The following is a 16,290-nucleotide window of genomic DNA, read 5'->3' as shown; positions in this document are numbered from 1 at the left end:
GTTTTTGTTCACTGGTTACACTGAGATCTTTGGAGAGGGATTATATAGATGTGTGGGGAAGCCAGCTCCCCCTCTTCCTGAGTAGCGTTTTCATAGGAAGCCGCTCCAAACTGGTACTTGAAGAGGGCAATCTCAAGCCTACTAAAAGAGATAAAATAAAAATCCTGGCAAATGAAGAGCCATGATAAAACCTGAGGTGACTCTGCTACCAAGACCAGTAGGCTAGTGATGTTTCTTCATCAAATGCAAGACACCGAGTACTTTCCAGGAGACAGCATTACGGAAACAGGTGGCATATTTTAACAGTGCAATCCCAGCACAAGGCCTCAGAGTGCAGAGTGAACTGACCTTCCTGAAAAAAGATCTTTACATGTAGGTGAAGGAATGTAGCTCGTTAAAGTATAAGGTAGACATTTAAGTAGGAGCCATGGACTTCTGGATTATTACACTGACAATACAGCGTATGCATACACTGTATGTAATTAAAAAAAAAATATAATGGCATGAGTAATTATGAGAACCATGACATGCCCCAGCACACGTATTCTGCATGAAGCCAAAAAAACCAGCTTTTTGACCCCAATACAGTGAAGCCTCTCCCAAGGGCTGCTGGAAATGCCATCTTCCAGACTAGGGTTCCCTGCAGTGCAAGGGAGCAGATGGCCTGCCAGCACCCTGGGGTATGACCCACTGCAAAACAGGGCCTCACCTATGTGTCATTATTCTAAAGACTCAAAATTTTAAACATATGTGTCTTGACAAACTGATGAGGCTGCTTATATGGGAGGTGAGTAAGAGGGAAACAAAAGTTGTTTCTTGACATCTCAGAAAGGAGACAGAATCACAAGATAGTGTGCTGTATAGAGATACTGAGGACTTGGTTGGTTATGCTAAGTAGTAACCTGCTGAGCCTACGTGCCTTGTTAGGTTGAATAATGCTCTTAGTAGGGTCATTGCCTTCCTTCAATGTGCCCACAGCATAAATTGGGCAGTGGAAAAAACAGTAACCCCCAGAAAGCTATGTTCCCCATGGCAGTGTCCCCAGGACAACAGTAGGCTGCCTCCTTGGAGACTGGGCCTTTTGGTACTCTGGTATTCATCCATGCTGAGTATTATTCTTCTCATCTGCTATTAGGGGTTTGGCCCAAATCCATGTGATACAAAAGCATGTGTTTACTTTTAGACATGTGAACCTGTTGACTGCAGTGCAATTGCTCTTTAGCTACTGACCTCGGGACAACAATTCTGTTCCAAAGCAACATACTTTCCAGATATTTTTATAATTATATTCCTTCATAGTTCACAAAGTTGTAGGTGCCGAAGTGCAGGCATGCACAAGAAGTTGTGTACCTATTGGCTTTTGACATGAGGTCCAGGTTTACATCCCTGTCCTTGTCTCAGCATGATCTATGATGTTTTAGGCCAGTTTTCAAGCTGGGACAGCTATTTCTGGGTAGGTTTCATGTACACAACTATGAAAATCTTGCTTGAAACTTTCTTGACATTAACTCTATAAAAATAAATTTCAGTACTGCAAGGGAGCACCACTCTTCCTATGTTTAAAATTGAGTCCACGCTTAAGAACTTCACCTATCTGGGGCTTGTAAATGAGAGTTCCCCAAACTAACAATAAATGGGACTGAACTTCTGACAGAGCTCCAGTACAAAACGCAGCACTGAAAGATAAGTATGAGCTTTGGGTACAAGAATGCAAATACAATTAATTCTCTTTGTGACTGTCGTGGTTTAACCCCGGCTGGCAACCAAGCACCACGAAGCCTCTCGCTCACTCCCCCTCACCCAGAGGGATGGGGTGGAGAATCGGAATGTAAAACTCGAGGGTTGAGATAAGAACAATTTAATGATTTAAACAGAATAAAGAGGTCAGAACAACAATAATAACAATAATAATAACAACAAACTGGAAAGGTGGAGAAAAAAAGGGTAAAGCAAAAGCTACGCATGCAAGCAAAGCAAAGCAAGGAATTCATCCCCACTTCCCACAGGCAGGCAGGTGTTCGGCCATCCCCAGGACAGCCGGGCCCCATCACGCGTAACGGTTACTCGGGAAGACAAACACTGTAGTGCCAGATGTCCCCCCCCTTCCTTCTTCTTCCCCCAGTTTATATACTCAGCATGACGTCCCATGGTAAGGAATACCTCTTTGGCCAGTTGGGGTCACCTGTCCCGGCTGTGTCCCCTCCTAATTCCTGTGCCCCCCCAGCCCTCTGGCTGGCAAAGCCCAAGGAACTGAAATGTCCTTGATTTAGTATAAACGTCACCCAGCAACAACTAAAACCATCAGTGTGCTATCGACATTGTTCTCACATCAGAGCCAAAACACGGCACTGTACTAGCTACTAAGAAGAAAATTAACTTTATCCCAGCTGAAACCAGGACAGTGACATATCCTTTGTGGATTTTTATCACAGGCCTGAAATGTTGCAGCGACCTTGGAAGAATTTTAAGGATGTCCCCAAGGAAGCAATGAATTCCTAATTTGCATAGAAAGGTACAGAGGTAAGAAGAGAGGAAGACCCTGCTGTTACGCGTGATGCTTGATTCTTGAAATTCTTCTCCAGAATTCAATGGGGAGATATGTGAGGCATGAAAGCTTCGATGGAGGGGAGTTAGAATTATAATTTGCTATTTTGTTTCTTCCTTTGCCACTTTGTTTCCAACCCTGACATTCAGAGCTGAAGACTTTCTTTCGCTTGAAATTAAATTTCCCCATCACCTTTCTAGTGCTAGAGATGAGGCCAAGGGAAGCTGACAAATTCAGCTCACATTCTGCTGCTGCAGGTGAAGTATGCAAGCATCAGTCTAATGCTCCCCCCATGAGGTACACTCTCACACGGGGCTGAATGCTCTCAGCTGGTCTGGAAGGGTCAGCTGGGGCCTGGCAGTGCCAAGTACTGTATTGAAAAAGTTTTTCCTGGAAGGCCCAGAGAACACCCCTTCTTCCAGGAGCAGGTAACAAAGAGAGACCCCTCACAGCAGACCCCTGGGGAACCTTTCAAACCAGTCTATATCATCAAGGGAAAATGCAGCAGCTTTCAGCAACATAAGAGAAGGCTGAGACTAAACTAAGCAACAGAAAATGTTGGACCGTACTGACTTGTGAGATTATGTTTGAAAATATTAGAAACCCTTTCTGCAAAGTTTCTACTACTGTAAAATATTCATTACAAGGTGTTTTCACCAGAATTAAGAGGCAACTCCTCTAGTCTAATAATTTCCAGGGAATTACTTCTCCAGTCAATCCTTTGACCTGAGATCCCTGCTGTAAAATACTAGTCTGTACTACCTGTTCTGAAAGGTAGTAGTTTGCTCACTCCAGTAGGCATTGCAACCATGCTGTTGTTTTTATCACTTCACACTCTAAAGACTTCTCTCTACGCTGTCAGACTCATATCTTGGGAAAGTGACCAAGGAAACTACTTGAAAGTTTGCTTATAACCTAGACCCAGGCTTTGAAGTGGGTTGTTAATGTTAAGGAGCAGGCTACGAGGATATAAAGTTTTTTATGGAGATTTTCCATAAAAGAACAGAATATAGGCCATAAAAATATGTATTACAAATGCTAAAGTAAGATATCTGTTACCTGGCACTAGCACCTAGACACAGCTTAGTTTCTCCAGACACATCCAAGGTAGACGATAGACCCACCTGTACTCAGTACATCAAATTATGACTGTATTTGTCATCTCACTGTTACATCTCTTTCCCCTTCCCTGTGTAATCCTCTCCCAGTTACAAGCCATTCCGCAGAGTTTTGTGTATTTTTCTAAGATATGAAATGCCCCATATAATTTCTTTGCCTAACAAGCATAGGACAGTGTGTTTGCAAAATGTCATGTCTTCTCTGTTCCACATGGAGAAAAATAAAAAGCTCAACTCCAACCTACAAGGCTGTTTGGGTAATAAGATGCAGTAGGTAGGAATCATGACAGCTGAGAAATAAAAGCAAGAAACCAAGTAATGCTAAATGTAGAGAACCATTTGTTTAAAATGTTTGGAACAACCAATTTGTACTCATACTTCACTGTGAAGTGCAAGCAGTGCTTGGAATAAATTATGAGCATGAAAGCCTGTGAAGAAGTGTTTACTGCAACCTAAAACCTGATATTCTTCTCAGATTTAAAAGGTGAACAAGATGTGGGCAGAGTTACTATTTTCCCCTGCGAAATAGGTGAAAATTGTTTTATAGCTATTACTGGGCTCTTTCTTAGATTGGAAACAACATAATAGCTGCAAAAGATAAGAATATATCTGAGGAGACTAATATAGGAGTGCGTAGCTCCTCATGTTCCCAGGTCCTTTAAAATGTTTATACTCCACTCCAACGGGAGACAAAATGTACAGGAGGAGAGTGCATTTCATCCCGCGGAACTCAAGGGGAATGTTTGTGTATTCAGACTCATGTCAAAGAAGTGCTGAAGTAGAAACACGAACACTATATTTTCTAAATACATGGTGCAAACTGTTTTCACTTGGGATGGTCTCAAACCAGATATAACCAGTATTATCAAAATGAGAATCTCCTGAAGACCTTATATGATAGTTGGTGTTTGTACTCATGTGCTCTTCTCTTTTCAATCCTTTTGCCCAGTTTAGGCAAAGCATTTAAAATAGAAAGTGGCACATTGTGCAGTAAAATAAACTATCGCCATTCTAGATCACGGGGACAAAGGTGGAAATCGGGCTGCATAAAACTGCAGAGTGCACTGAAAGGACTTTTAGATGAAGCTTTTGAGAGATACTAAGGACTGTCAAAACAAGTAAACTAACTTTATTTGGAAGAAACAGAAAGAAACTGCAGAAAGAAGCCTATGCTCTTCTGTAGAAGAGATTCAACTGCAGAACATAGGACTGAAGTGATGGTAATTCCAGCTTGAAGTGGGAAGTATAAGAAGTGAAGAGGCTTAGCTTAAAATAATAGTGCCCAAGGTACAGGTCTTCCAAAAGCTTCTAATTAAGCAAAAAAGACTGCCCAAGAATATTAGCATTGGGAAATGGCTCCAATAACCTGAGTACCCTGACAATGTAGTTGATAAAATATTAAACTGGTATTTTTAATCCAACAGCAAGTCCAGGTTAAGTCATGAACTTGTCAGTTAAGCATGTGTTAATGAAACATCAGAACCTAAATTTTACTCATAAAAAATACACTTGCAGAGAGGTTATCGTACACAGAGCAAGCACACACCTACTAAAAGTAGGCAGTCGCGCATGCAAAATTACCTCCCGTCTGTGCTATGCAAAGGAGCTACTTAGATCCCTTCTGCGTTTAATAATGGGGCTCAAAGGAGAGACAGCTTGGATACTGTGTATTGGTAATAATTGAAAAAGGTGCACTGGAGCCTGCATAACTAACTGTAACAGAAAGGGTTATAGTAATGCCTGTGAGCAACTACAGCAAAATAAATGTGAACACCGAGCTGTGAAAAATAGTTCATGTGCCTCTTCTTTAAGGCTTGTTCTTACAATCCTAATTAGACATGTGCAAATAATTGATTTTTCAGATTGATGGCTGAACCTAAAAAATAATTTCTGATTTGTTTCATGTCAGCCCTGAATAATTTCTTTCCTTTTTGCCAACATAAAAAGCAGCAGCAACAATATTTGGTTTTCAAGCACTTTTTACATTTATGAAAATTATTTTGTAGCTGTTTTCTTTCTAAATGAAATAGGATTTGACTTCTCCAAGGAATAATCGTTAACATATTTATTAAAAAAAAAATATTTTGGTAGACCTAAAACTTTTCCTCTCATGTAAGGTTTTTCCCCATTCTAATTTGAATGCATGCGTAATCTCCATTGTGAAAAGCCCGTACATTTTTCCCCCTTATTTTACAATATTACACTTAATTCTCCCTCATGTAAATGGAGCAATGTAGCTTCCACAACCACAGGGTCCTGAATCAACAAAGCCCTTGTGTGTGTCCTTACTGATAAGGAACCTGAGAAGATATTTGTATTTCTTCCTTGAAAACCGGGTCAATTAGAAAAAGAAAAAAATTAGCTGAACATAATTTCAGCAGTTTACTCCTGCATTTGTGTTTCTCCCCCACCATCGGTGTCTACAATAAGCATAACTCTTCCAGAATCTTGTGTCTCCTGTTGGGGATCCCCACAACACATGCTGAGGGAGAAGTGATGGAGGGTGATCTGTAAGCTCCCAACCCACACTGCTGATTCCTGAACTGAGGAGCCCTTGGGCGCATCTGATCTCCAAGGTCTAGATCCAAGCTTTTGCCACCAACTGGCTTTATCTTGGGGTGATCCCTGGCTGTGTATAGCTCTCCCCACACCGATTGTTGTGTGGAGGACATCCAGGCATGTGGGTTAGATGAGACCCAAGGAAGACTTAGGTCAAGCTCTAAGCCCTTGTAACTGGGTGAATGAGGATCCCTGAATTTTCCCACAGTACAAACCTTTGGCAGTTGAGGAGTTGTGGACCATTCCCATCCCACCATTGCCCCAGTAGTCAACCCCTTACAAAATAAAAATTTAAAAAAAAAAAAAAAAAAGATGCACAATAAGAGAGTAATTGGTTGTATCAGCAAAAGAGGAAAATTGACCTTGTCACTTGGGCAAAATCAATAAACTGAAAAACAGAAAGAAAAAAAAAAAGGAAAAAAATCAAATTTCTTTAGCTATCTTGGCTGCCACTTGTATCAACGGTTCCCAGAACTTTTTAAGAGGGATAGTGATTGTTACACTGCTTCAAATTGCTTAAACAACTTCATATTCTTTCAGTTTCTTTACGCTTTTCTTTCCCTTATTTCAGCTACACATGAATTGTAGCTAAAGACAGGAGTAAAAGCATTTCCATCTATTTAGGGTGTGCTAGAGGAAGCTTGACTCAGGTCATTATAATCACAGCCAGATCCAGAGCTCTTTGTTAAAACCTGCTTTTGGAGAATCCTGACCCCTGCTGCTGCCTCTTCTGAGAGCTGTGCCACTGCTGCTTTTGGCAAACTGGGCCTCCTCTCCTCTTCAGAGGATCCTTGTTGGATTCAGACTAGGAAATCCTTGTTCCTGAGTGGGGAATGAGGCAGTCCTTGCCATCTTCTCTGCCAGCTCTGTGGGTAGCTCCTATTTCTTCCCGTCCATTCAGGCTCAGACCTAGAAGTCCCCGCTCTTAAGCGGCAGGGTCCCACAGCTGCCCTGTGCTGTCCAGCTCTGGTTCCTGGTCCCAGACGCTGTTGCTATTCAAATTACAACATTTGCCTTCGCATTCTCAGTCCCATCTGAAAAGTCCCAGACTTTTCCCCTTCATTCCAGCTATTTACTGATTTCTGCCACAGGCATTTGAAATGTGGGGGTCCCACTGATGTACCAATGTTAAAATCCCAGCAAAAAGGTCAATCTGTCAAGTGGAGGTTTTGCCGTGTCCGTACACACCTCTCTTTATGTGCAATCACGAGCGAGTGGAACAAATGCTGCCATGTCTGTGCATACCTAAATATTCCCAAAGTTTGAAGGTGATGCAATATTACGGGAACTGGCTTGGTGGCAGAAAAGAGACTAATGCAGCTGAGTCAAACTAGTATATTGTGAAGCTTTCCATCAGTACTGTCACATCACTTGACTTAGACTGTAAGAAGTCTGGGTCCATGCTCCATGACAAAAATATCCACAGCACTGGGACAAATACTGAACTTTGCTTCCCACAGTACAAGAGTCTGCATGCATTTGCAGCCGATGTTTATTACGTATTTCACATTGGTCTCCCCACCTTCTGCCGAAATATTTTTTCCAATTGTGCACCTACAGTGCATTTAAACATCCTGGTTACTGGTGTAACCACTGTCTGCACCAGCTGTTGTGGTGGACCACTATGTGGAAAACTCACAGGAACTGAGAGTAAATAGCAAGTAGAGGTAGCCTGACTCCGGTGAAGTCAGGGCAGTATTTAGGAGGGAGTCCTGGAAATTAATCTCTATTCCCAACACTGCTTGCACTTTTTGTCCAATAAATGTTAAGTGCACAGGCACAGCAACAAGGGCACAGGACCTGCCCTCCCTCTCCTTACAGAGCCTCTGAACCATAGGACCACACAGTCAGGTCACCTCTCGATTAGTCTGTTTTTCACACAGACTCCTCTAAGTTGTAAACGTCTACAAGTACATGTCTACTTGTGAGCTAATGTCTGAGCTCCCACTATAGTCAATTCAATTCATTAGCTTGAAGATAGGCACCTACTGCTGTTTGAGACACCCTTGGATCTCTGAGATATCTGCACAGGGCTAGCAGATATGAATCGGGATTTATAGCAGTTTGGCACTGAGCACTCCACAACACCCAAAATAAACACCCAAATGTGTTTAGGCAACTGAATCCCATCCTAGAGATCTAGATGACACAGATAGTGGAAAATAGAAAGCATCTTACCTGACTAAATATAGGTCAGCTTACAATCACTCTGGTCTCTATGAGCTGTTGAGTGAATCTACACTGACTTTTGGGAGCTTCAATACGTAGTTAAGGTTTATAAGTTGACATCGAGGTGTGAGTGTCTTAATCTGAGAGCTGTGGCTTGAGCCTATGAATCTTTACTAGGGCAGGTAGGACAGTCCAAGCACTTAAACTCTATGACTGAAACTACATTGGCAGTTGAATTTAGAGCCATACAGGGTTAGATCTAAACTACTTGTTTATTTAGGCAAGCTAGACTGTCAGAATCTAGCCATTATTTCTGGATGCTGCAAGATCTAAAATTGTTTATTACATTTACAGTAAATATGAACAGATTATTTTAGAGCAAATGGAAAGAGCTGTCTGTGAGACTTCTGACTGAGCAAAAGGCTGGATGCCAACATTTAACTGAAGCTTCTTGCAAAGGTAAAAAGACTTGTATTTATACCAAAGCCATTCATTCAAAACTATCACATTATAACCAGCTGCTGTTACTGTCTCACAGCCACTTGGTAGCACCCATATATAATGATCTCAGTCTAGCTGCTGCACAAGGAGATTCTATCATTGTGAAGGGTCCATTCAGCTCCCTCACGCAGTTTTTGAATGGAAGCCAAACAGAGACCTGTCACTAATACTTTTACTCACCCTTGCAAGTAAAGCCTGAGCCACAGTCACTGGATACTGTGTAAGGACAACAAATTGTAGGTGTTTTATATATTTCTTCAACTTCCAGATTGTCTGTCTGGTAGCCTTCACTGGAAAATCAATGCACACAAAATGAATACATAAACGAGCGGGAACAGCATTAAAAAGAGCAATGTCAAGAGACTGAGAGAAATAGTAGATTATTTCTGACAAAAATATCTGTCAGTTCTAAAATGACAGTTGAAAAGACATCATAGGGGCAGGGAAAATTAGATCTTTTCTACCAGTTCTGACTACAACTGTAGTGAGAAAATTCTCCCTGACACATAATAATTTTGGAAAAAAATCAGCTCTACATATCTAAGCAGTTGTGCATTGAACTCATAACACGATAGCAAGTGTTTTTTGCAGGTGAAGTTATAAGGTAGAAAGGTAAAGATTTTTAGCATGAAAATCTGCAGCTGTTGCAAATACACTGATTTTTTGTAGGAGAAAAGTATAATTAAGTTGCAGGATTCTTTTCCAAAGCAGAAAGACTTTATTCTACAAGTTAAATCATCATAAACTAAGTGGTTCATCTTGATATCTGTAAATTCAGCTATCTGTGAATTCAGCTTCCACTTCCTCCTCAAAAGGCTTAAATCTCAAAAATGTAGAATTGAAACTAACACAAAAAGAACTGTGGTGAGGAGAAGAGTGACAAGATTAAAAGAGTAAATGAAACAAGCAAATCATCAATGAAATACCATGTCTTAAACACAGATTACCCAGCCAGCTATATGGGATTTGGGGAGCTCACCGCAGGGCAGGTTCAGCCTTGTGCTGTACCCCCAATGGGAGGTACCTGATGATGTTCAAGACCTGCTGAGAGGAGGGGCAGCACCTACAGGTCAGCTCGGACCCCAGGTTTGCAACCTGAAGGGCACCTGTGATGTCCCAGGCTGATTGTTGTCAAACCCCCTGTCGGGTTTAACCCCGGCCGGCAACCAAGCACCACGAAGCCACTTGCTCACTCCCCCTCACCCAGAGGGATGGGGTGGAGAATCGGAATGTAAAACTCGAGGGTTGAGATAAGAACAATTTAATGATTTAAACAGAATAAAGAGGTCAGAACAACAATAATAACAATAATAATAATAACAAAATGGAAAGGTGGGGAAAAAAGGGTAAAGCAAAAGCTACGCACGCAAGCAAAGCAAAGCAAGGAATTCATCCCCACTTCCCACGGGCAGGCAGGTGTTCGGCCATCCCCAGGACAGCCGGGCCCCATCACGTGTGACGGTTACTCGGGAAGACAAATGCCATAACGCCAAATGTCCCCACACTCCTTCTTCTTCCCCCAGCTTATATACTCAGCATGATGTCCCATGGTAAGGAATACCTCTTTGGCCAGTTGGGGTCACCTGTCCCGGCTGTGTCCCCTCCTAATTCCTGTGCCCCCCCAGCCCTCTGGCTGGCAAAGCCCAAGGAACTGAAATGTCCTTGATTTAGTATAAACGTCACCCAGCAACAACTAAAACCATCAGTGTGCTATCGACATTGTTCTCACATCAGAGCCAAAACACGGCACTGTACTAGCTACTAAGAAGAAAATTAACTTTATCCCAGCTGAAACCTGGACACACCCCCAGCCTGACTCTGTGTCTCCTGGAAAGGACTGCCCTGGCAGGGCAGAAGCCCTTTTCACTGGAGCAGGAAGCAGCCAGAAGTTATAAGCTCCAGGGAAGCAAGTTATGGCTGAGAATGGGAGTCAAAAATTCTAATGAAAAAATATCTATGAACCAGGCAAACTGGAGAGGAGAATGGAGGTGGGAGAAGAACTGGGTAATGAATCATAAATAAGAGACATACAACTTCACCGTGTAAGACTCCAAAACAAGCATCAGCTTTAGAGGAAAATGATGTTTGTGGACAGGAACACTCTGTAAGTTATGGGTCAGTGCTGGATGTGGCAGGAAAGAGTGATTCTTCTTCTGAAACTGTTCTTGCCTCTGCCTAAGTCCTCTTCACGGAATAACAGTAGGAAAGAGTTGTTAAGTGTATGAAGCAGCTGCTGCTGTGCTTCCTGCTGTCTCTCAGAGTCCTTTGATCACCAAAAAATATAAGCAGAGGCCCAGGTTCATTGCTAAGAAACAGACTGCTTAAACACATACCTAAATTCAAGTGTGTGACAAAGTTCTGCTCCTGTTAGTAGGACATAAGTTTGTAACACCAATATCGAGGAGAGGTCACATGAAGCTACAGAGACATCAGACTTCAGCTGCTTCCTCAGTGCTGTCTTTGGACTCCATGATCTTCAAGGTCTTTTCCAACCTAAATGATTCTATGATTCAGACTCAACCATTGGCAGTTTGTGCCTGTTCATTCTTTTTCAGCAGCAGTTCTTGAGTTTTCCTGTCTTATGTATTACTGAGAGGTGGAGCATGAGTGAAATATGAGCATGTAAAACCTGAAGGGATCACTGGATCATCTAACCCCATTACCACCATCGTGGGACACCATGCACTAGTCTTTCAGCATCAGGAAGGCTTTAAAGAACATCTCCTCCTACACCGTACTCCTGGTTTATAGGACAGAACATAACATCTTCCCTTGCCCAATCTAGGACAGATTCATTTTTTTATCTCTGCTGAAATTCAGCTCAAGTCAGCAGTAGGGCTAGCTTAGGCTGATGAAGTTTCCTCAAGGAACATTTAGGAACCTCTATCGGTATTCTGTACTGTATTACAGCCCCCCCCAAAAAAAAAACCCAAAAAACCCAACAAAAAAAAAACCAAGAGGAAACTGGAAACTGACAATGTTGTCCCCGGGCTCACTGTCCCCGATGAAGACCATATCCTCACATGGTCCCCCATGTGACCCACGCAGAGAACAGTGTTGAAATGTTTCTTCCACTAATAAAAAGAGCAGATCAGACAGATTATACTTGGAGCTTTCTTGCAGTCTTATCACAGAAGAATAAAAGCAGTGTGAAACCCAGTCTGACAGGTTGAGGATTCATTTAAAGGGCAAGTACATAATACTCCCTTTTTCATCCTCCTTTAAACATTACCTTGGCTATCAGTTTCTTTCCAACAAGTTTTGTTCACTAAAAATGTTTTCTGCATTTAGATTCCTTCTTCAGGTCCCCTTCTTCTGCAAGAAGGGTGACACCCTTCTTGCAGTATATATATATATGTATGTTTGTATCTATGTATGTATACATGTGTATATATATATAAATAATATATACAATGTACACTACCTATATACATGTACACAGCCTCTTACTTTCAAACCAGACACCTGAGAAAAGAAAATACGGGATATTTCTGCCGTAGGACTTACACTTCCTTGCCCAGTATTGTCCCTACTCTTTGTTACATTAAATTCTCACTGCACTGTGAAAATGAGTTTATAAGCATTTGGGACCTGAGAAGTGTGGTTCTGTTCAGTCTCTCAAATCAATAGTTTTAGCTGCTGCTTAAAATCTGCAAAGGAATTAGTTGTTATGACAGCTACTGAAATTGTGTTAAAAACTTTGGGAAAAACCTAACTGACTTATTATATAAAGGGATCACAGACTTTCACAGTTATACTAGTCATTTTAAGTTAAATTTTCTAGGGAAATATGTAAAGACTCCTAAGAGGCAGCAAGGTGATGGCACTGACAGCCAGCTGGGTTCTGGACCAGCACCTTTATGGCAGGGAACAGCACCCACGGTTTCCCAGCTCTTCTTCAAGATACAGGAAGAGCAAGAAATACAAAATCTCCCACAGATGGGATTCCTCACACCTCACTTCAGGTGTCTATAATGTAAATGCCTACATTTGAGGTAGCTATCCCCAGGTAGTTTTACTTGGAGGCAAAACATCTTTCCATTGCAAGATCCAGGGGCCAGCCTGACTCATCAGATGCAAGCAATGTGTAATTATATAGGCTAATTGCAGCTGAAATTTTCTCCAGCTGTAACTTTGTTGTTTTAAAGTTCAGAAATCTGTTCGGTTTACTTGAACCACACCTGCTCAGAGAGCAATTCTAAAATTTTGCCTCATGCTTTTTCTACTGACATAATGATAATAATTATCACACCACTTCAGTTAGAAATGTTTTTGATGTGGCTTCTGAGGGCTCGAAGTTGACTGCATAGGGAACAACATTCCTTCCAAAAAAATGCTGATTTTGACTTATGTAAAATATTTCACACAAATATGAATGTCATTCTGGAACCATTACTCTCTTCTTGCAAGTTGAAGGTACTGCCAAGCAATCTCAATAAAAAGGACAGAGTAGCTCTGATCAAAGCTAACCATGACGCAGCAGAAAGTTAGGTTTTCCCTCTACTTTGAACACAATTCCAATATGATCTAATACTCACTTCAACAGGTCTGAAATATATTTTGTCTTGACCAAAGGCAAAAATAAAAATTTTCATGTCATCATTTCAATTATTATCTTATACTAAATGTTAATGTTCTATCATAAAGTTAAAACCAATTATTGTGTTTTATTGAAAGCAGACATAGCATTGGAAGTAAACAGTTTAATCTTACCTACACACACCATTTTGTACGTATGAAGATGAAATATCTCAAGAAGACTCCTCCAAATTTTTAATTTTTCTAGAATTTTGAAATATTTGTCTTCTTATCCCATTTGAATCTCAGAGTTCCTTGAGAAACAGAAATTCAGATGAAGCCTGGTCAAGTTTTGTGGGGGAAAGTAACATTCAAGTACCCTGAAATCTACCCAAATTCAGCTACAACCACTTGGATTAATTGGGAAGAACTGTTCTTTCTAAAAACTGGATATTTTTTTTAATTTGTGTGACTGTGGCACTCCTTTAAAAAATCCGTATGATACAAGCAAGACTCCTTGAATTACTACTACTGAGAAGACATTAAAAATCTTGTGCGTTTTGCACAGAAATAAGTGAAGAGATAGTGGTCGGTTCAGGTCCTCTCTCTGTGTCTCTCAATATGACTTGGAAAGCTAATAAATTTAAGCCCCAGAAAGATCAACCCATTATTGGTATTTTCAGTAATTTTAGAAAATGGTAATGAAAAATCAATTAATGGAAGCACTCAAAACAGAGTACTGTTATCTCAGACTCCAATTATAAAGACCAAAGACCAAAACCTTCCAGCAATCATTAGCATCACAGGAGATCATTTTACTAAGCTCATTTAAAACATAGATGTGCACCGAAATCCCTTCTCATGAAAAACATCTTCCTTCTATCTAAAATTTCCCAGAAGTATAAATGTTGAGGCACTGGTGTGCAAATGGAGCAATTAAAAGGAAGATTAAAAGAAATTTAAAGAATATATTTCCTTCATAACTGTTCTTATAACTGCTCTGAAGTTCCTCTGAGTCTCAACTGATTTCCCCGAAGGATTTTTAGTCTTATTCCAGTATCAATATCAGTCACAACCTCTCCCTGCAGAGTAACACATCTATTCCCACAAAAAGAAGGGCAGACAGATACAAAGCCTCTTCTAAATTGTCAGAAATCTTGTGAACTAGTTATGCATTCTGTTTTCCTTCTTGCATTCCCACAGCCATAGGGAAGACACAGCAGGTAAAGAGGTACTCACTGTGGAAAGAAAAATATCACAAAGATTATAAACTATTGTTAAGGCACGTAGTTTTCATGAAAGTCAGGTGTATTTAAATCAGCAGAACTCGCATTTACTGGAAAAAAAACAGGTTTGGGGTTTGGTATTTTTTTCCAAAGGCAGTTTAGGACTTTGCCTTTTTTTACTGAGTGTAATATAAACAATTGTTTTTAAGATTGGAGTGATCACAAGCAGTTTATAGAGATAGGCAATTTTACTGAAACAAAATCTTTATGAGGAAAAATAGCTATATTTGCCAAAAAGAATGGCCTTATTTATTTGAAAATTAAATGTCTTAAATCTTTGAAGGGTTACCTAGGCTCTTACATTACAATGTAAGGTCTTCCTAGATTACAAACTGTATGCAAGAATCCCAGAGTTGGCCCATCTTGAATTTAAAAGCTCGTTATAATTCTTATAATCCGGACAACTCTGTTGCTGCTGAAACAGTTTGATCGATATGATTTCTACAGATTTCTCATATAAAAGTTGCAGTTAATGGAAATAGAAAAGAGTCAGCACAGTTAGGATTTTATTGCCGAAAGAGTTTACCAGCCTGATTAGCCAGTACTAAAAGGTAGCAAAACACCTTCTACCACGTTTGATGGCCAAAACCCAATATCCCACCCTCCAGGAAAGGTTCCAGTCACAGCATGTTTGACTTCTCCTACTTGGCTCTGGATGCTGAGGCAAGGCAAAACCTTTACCCCACGCAGGGTGCAGCAGCTCATCTCTGATGGGCACAAACTTTGAGAATACCTGAGGTTCAACCCCCAGCACCTGCAGTTGTCTTCCTTTCACTTCAAAGTCAGGCTGACACTGCAGGCTCTAAAATGTTTGATTTGTACGCAGCAGCCTTATTTAATTGCCTTCAACTGCTTCTAGATTAACTGCATAGTCCCTCTTCTCTCAGACAATTAAACCAGTGGTGCCCAGGGAGCGCACAGGAAAAGAGAGTTCTCCAGCTGTGAACCAGCATAAGAGAAATAGAGAGAAATATATTGGAAAACCAGACCACGCTTAGAGAAGACTATAAAATGTCTGCAAAAGGCTTAAAAAGATTTAAGAGCCAAGGGAAGGAATGGAAATAAATGACAAAATAATGTACAAAATCCTGTCAAACCATGAGGAAGCAAAGATCACTTCCACTGTGCTGTCTACTATTGACAGGGCTATGCATCCTGGGGCTGGCATACTGGGGGTCTTGTGCCGAGAAAGTCAGCGTGAGGTGCAGTCACCTTATCCCTTTGTGACTTCTAGAACTGCTACAGTTCACCTTACATAAGGCCTGCCTCTAGCTGTTTTATACTGATTGGCAGCAAATCTTAAACTGTCCAGAATTTAGATGTGGAAAGGCGTATTACGTTATAAAATCCATCTGGTTATCTTTACAGGATTGTTTCCTAATCTATTGCTGTTCACCAAAAGAATGACAAACCATTGTCTTACATGGCTTTGTGTTGTTTGAACAATTAGGAACCTGCTTTTTGCCCAAAAGCAGCAAAACAGAGTCGATTCCTTTACTAAATATATGGTACCTTTCAAGCCTCTAAAGAAAACCAGAAGAGGCGTTTATTCCAAATTGCTGGACGGAAAGTTGACCTCAGCAGTGTTTTAGTT

Source organism: Falco biarmicus, chromosome 5, assembly GCF_023638135.1.
Source record: "Falco biarmicus isolate bFalBia1 chromosome 5, bFalBia1.pri, whole genome shotgun sequence".
Classification (NCBI taxonomy): Eukaryota; Metazoa; Chordata; class Aves; order Falconiformes; family Falconidae; genus Falco; species Falco biarmicus.
Note: the sequence above shows the minus strand (reverse complement) of the source record.